Source organism: Pinus tabuliformis, chromosome 7 (assembly GCF_031772625.1).
Source record: "Pinus tabuliformis cultivar Carrire ecotype Pingquan chromosome 7, CPIR1, whole genome shotgun sequence".
NCBI lineage: Eukaryota > Viridiplantae > Streptophyta > Pinopsida > Pinales > Pinaceae > Pinus > Pinus tabuliformis.
The window spans coordinates 866,984,642-866,989,793 of record NC_142293.1 but is presented as its reverse complement, the minus strand read 5'-3'; the positions used below and the strand labels follow the sequence as shown (position 1 = coordinate 866,989,793).

The window sequence follows — 5,152 nt, the reverse complement described above, 5'->3', positions numbered from 1 at the left end:
TAATATAATTTTTCCAATTTTAATGAAACATGTGTTATAGGATAAAATAGGGGAGTTTCTATAATTGGCAAGAAATTGGAAAACTTTGATTTTTCTTCCTCAGACAATGACAGTGAACCGAACCCAATGAACTCGATGGACTCTGTAATAGAGTAATGACCAAGTGAACCTGATGTTTCAAGGCAAGTTACCTTTATGGCACTTCCATCTTCATGTCTATTATCTTGTGTTTTTTTTTTGGTACTTTGTATAGTCTAAAAGACAATCTAGTAGCCTATGAGATATGCAACTATAAAATTTTGATCTTATGCGACTATTATGGTATCCCAAGCTGTATAATAGTAGCTTGCACTACTTTTGTCTATAATTTTTTTTATAGTAATATCAAATACCTAATATTAAAAAAAATGCAAACAATTTTAAAACCAAAAAAATAAAAATAAAATCTTGCTAAGTTATCATTGAATTAGGCACACATAAATTCATTTAAATACTTGTGTAGGAGGGGTGCCACAGTGTCAAATATTACATCGATGGTGACATCAAGTTTAAAGGAACTGACATATTCTCACCTAGGTCATAGCGTATTGATGCAGGAGCATCTAGACCGGGCCAGCAGTGTGACAGGGTGGTCACATGTTGTGGCTAAATGCAAGACTTGAGGAAGACGTAGTTGTTGAATTTGTGTTAATTTCAATAAGGGCAAGTAGTTAAAGTGGTCTAGTTTAGTTAAATGTTGAAGTTATAACTAAATAGCTAATTCTTTCTTGTGTGGAAAGAAGTAGTTAGGTATCACTGATGTATAACTTCATTTTGGAGGTAGAGTAGAATAGGGAGAGGAGAAGGGAGGCTGGAACAGCCAAAAAGAAAAAGAGCTTGTAAGCCTCCAGGCAATTAAAAAGGCCAAGAATTTTGAATGTCTGGCCAAGACAAATTTTGTAAGCATTTTTTCATTGTTAATATGAAGCCTGTGTTTTAGAACTGCATTGGTTGATTCAGAATTTGTGTATTTAACTACTGTAACTGGGGCTTGAATGACAAATTCATGTGAATCGAATGAGGGATCAAGGAGTGATGGGTAATTGTTAATTTAAACCCCTGTTTGCATTAAAAGGGCGCATAGTTGTTTAAGCTCTGTCTATTTTAAATAGGATCGATTCATGTTTCATATTACTGAGCAGCAATATAGTTCTGGTTTGAAAGAATTCTGGGTTTTATGGTCGAGAGTTCTGGAAGTAGAGAAAAGTCTTCCACAGTGGTCAAAGGTGAAACCAGACACCGAAAATCGATGAATAACGTTGCGCTGAGATCCTGCATTATTGTTGGAAGAGAGGTGAGTAAATTGAATGGCCAGACCATTGTTTACATTGGGCTTTGGTCCTTAATTAAGTTGAACCTAGTCGAAGATTTAGATTGATAACTGAGCGATGGTTATTACGACGTTGAATGGGTTAGCTATTTAACCAATGTCAAGTTCATGTTAAAAAGGCAAGGGCACACTTAAACAATGGAAACAGAGTCGATTTCAAGGATTGGCGCAGTTCAATCGAAATGCAGAAGAACTCATTTAAAGTTCGATGCAGATTGGCATTAACCAACTGGAGAATCGAGAGCAGTTTAGTGGATTCACAAATTAAGGCAAAATGAGAGAATTTGAACCAGAGAAAATGATGAGCAGACCTTCGATGATGAAGTTGAATCGAATGAAATTGTGAAGATGAATGATGACAAAGGATGGACGCAGAGGTTGTTAATCCTCGGTGAGAACTATAGTAAAAGCGTACCAGAGATGAGGGTCGTCCAAGGAAGAGATATGTACTGGTAAGTCATACAAGTATGAGCCAAAATGGAGCTGGGCGTATTTAATTTGGAATTGGTAATTAATAGTCCACAGTTTGATTATTAACTCAAAGGCGTCGTGGTAGCAATCATTTGCAGACCCTCTGTGTATTTGTTCTGCGTGTAAGAAATTGGTACAGAATGATTACCCTAATGAAGATGCTTAAGTTTATGACTTTTAATTGAGAAGCTTCCGCAGTTGAGTGTGTACAAATTGCCAGAAGGAGTCTTATCTGGGCAAATGTTTGGAGATGCATGTTTATTTTTATGCATGATAAGAATGAAGATTCTGGGTTTGCAGGGTAGACCTGCATCATGTATTCTCTCATAACATCTGTATATGCTAAAAAAATAATAGTGAAAAGAAGTATTTTAAGGTTACATTTATTGAATATTTGTCAATTGTACAATTAAATATATAACCAATGACTTAACATCAAATAAGAACTTTACGAAGATGATTCATAAGACTTCCATGGATAGGATCCTCCATCGATCCATTACAATTATGCCTACAATGAGAGCATAAATACCGTGCTACTCGACTTGAATCATAGTCATTAGCCTACCAATGTGGAGTTGATGGTCTATAATCGATGTGTCCTAAAGAGTTGACACCTACAACTTTAAGATAATCCTTTAATGTATCTCATTTAGAGGCTACACAAGTGAACTATATTACACTATACTACATGTGAGACATGTTATCATAGTGCTTGTGTCGTCAAGAAAATCCAAATTATTAAGTGCCTATGGGGGGTTGGGAATACACCTAGGAGTAGGCGGCCCTATGAATGGATTATCCCTAACATTTGGGTGATTCTAAGGGGAGCCAAGACAAACCCATTGTAAATCACTAATGTTAAAATAGTGCAATGGAGGTTAATTGTAAACATGGCCTATTGTTTGCAAAGATAATACAATGGTACCTTTGTATTATAACAAATTGATTTAGAAAAAACATAAATGATTGACTCATTTAGTTCTCTTTCCATGTATCAAATGCGCACCAACCATTGCAATTACATCTTTTCCTAGGATCATAGGGTTGGTTGAATCTTGGTTAAACAAATAACCCCACGACTTTTTGTTTGGTGATATTCAAATTTTTAACTTATCGTTCAATGATACCAGTGAGTGTAATTCTCTCATCTTACACCTATATTCAATAATAATTTTCAATTGATGATGGGCATGGTCAACATAGGTAATAATGAGGTTAAGGGATGTAGCTAATAAAACTAGTGATGGTTCCCTCTTGTTATAAAGCTCTTCAATCAATAGTTTTAATTCATTTAAATATTCTATAATTTGTGTTTGTTGTTTGGTATTTTTCTCCAAGTTAATGTTTTCTTGTGACTATTATTGGGTTGGCTTTTTATTTGTCTTTATGTTTTCAGCTAGTACAATGATATAAATTATATTTGCAATTAAAAAAACCCTTTAAAATTTTGATTTTTTTAATAAAACAAAAAATATGACTTACCTCTAAAGCTAAATGGCCATAGAATATTTGAAGCCTTTAGAGTTGGAAACCTTTACCAGATGAGTTGATAACCTTTACGATCGACATGCTTGCATTACATCTATATTGGAAACTGGTTTTCCAATGGAAATCCTGGTCCATGAAATAATGAGACGTCATATATATTTTTTTACGTATAGAAAAGTGCCTACATGTTATTTTTAGAACCAAGTGTGCATGAGTTTAAAATAAGTGTGTTAATTTTTAAGCCACTTGGGACCTTGCATTCTCATAAATATCCTAGTGGGTCAAGAATAGTAATATTTTTAGACCATGGGAAATCCTTGTAGAGGTCACTACAAAACTATTTAAGAAATTGTGTCAAGAATATATGGTTGAACCAAAATCTCAAAAGTGCCGAAGTAGTAATAGCAAAAATACATATAAATTAAAATAATTATCTATAAATATTTTTAAAATTTTAAATTTAATTAATAAACACATAAAAAAATTTAATAATCACGACAAACTTACCATATGGCCGGCCGTTCTTTTAGGCTGCTCCCTCCCGAGGAACAAACATATAGCAGATAGCGTGATTAAAGGAACAAACATATTCTCAAGATGAGAAGCATATCCAAATGAACTGCAGATACCTAATTATATTGATGTGCAGAGTGAAAAACGGGGTGCGGATGATTGGGAGCGTACGGGAGGGGAAAGCGGGATGCAATCACCCAAATTAATGGGCACATGGGAGGGGGACTGCGGGATGCGGTTAACGACTTTGGAGCATCATGGAACATTGGTTGAGAAGCCACCATTCCTCATGTGTATATATATATGTCTGTACAGCCAACCCAATTAGAGAAGCCGCCATTCCTCATGTGTATGCATAAATGTCTCTGTGTCTGTACAGCCTAACCACAGATAAATTGGTAACTGTGAGAATATAAATCAGAGATATTATTTGTACTGTGAGAATGGAGATTGAAATCAAAATTCCGGATGGCAGCCCCTTCAGTTTGAAAAACCACGAATGCTACAACATGAAAGGTGGTGTTTTGGCGTCTCACCACATGGACCAGGAAGATAAGCAGTGCTCGTCCGTTAATATTCAGAGAATCAACGCCCCCGCGAGAGCAGTGTGGTCTGTTGTTCGAAGGTTCGATAAACCTGAAACGTACAAGCCCTTCATCAGCAGCTGCTCCGTTAACGGAGATGTCAAGGTGGGATGCGTCAGGGAAGTCAAAGTCGTATCGGGGCTTCCAGCGAACAACAGCATTGAGCGCCTCGAGATTCTGGACGAGGAGAAGCGCATTCTGAGTTTCAGGGTGTTGGGAGGAGAGCACCGCCTTCGGAATTATCAATCCGTGACGACATTGAATGAGTTCGTGGAGGAGGGAAGTGTTTGGACTAATGTTGTGGAATGTTATGTGACAGATATTCCAGAGGGGAATAGTAGAGAAGATACGTGCATCTTCATAGATACCATCGTCGGATGCAACCTGCACTCCTTGTCAACGTTATTCCCACGGCCCACGTCTCAACAGAAGCGGAGTAAACTGCCTCTGCAATTAGAATCCCTGTAATTAGCGCTCTAATTAGAATCTTCCCGGGGCTGTGTTAGAATCTCTGTAATTAGCGCTCTGCAGCCACGGATTGGTTGTGATCGCAACTAAGACGCCGAATAGCATGAAAAAGAGGGCTTCTAAGGGAAAATAGTTATTTTATTTTGTATTAATTTTTGTCGTTAAACGAACTACAGTAACTTTTACGGCAAATCTGCGCTCTCTGAGATATAATTGTTGTTGCAGAAACCTGCACCTTCATAGATACCATCGTTAG

The 5,152-nt window shown here is 36.8% G+C and overlaps 1 pseudogene; it reads left to right on the top strand.

The window, feature by feature from the left end:
* The first annotated feature begins 4,287 nt into the window (after positions 1–4,287).
* Positions 4,288–4,896, top strand: LOC149250370 (abscisic acid receptor PYR1 pseudogene; annotated as a pseudogene).
* The last annotated feature ends 256 nt before the right edge of the window (positions 4,897–5,152 follow it).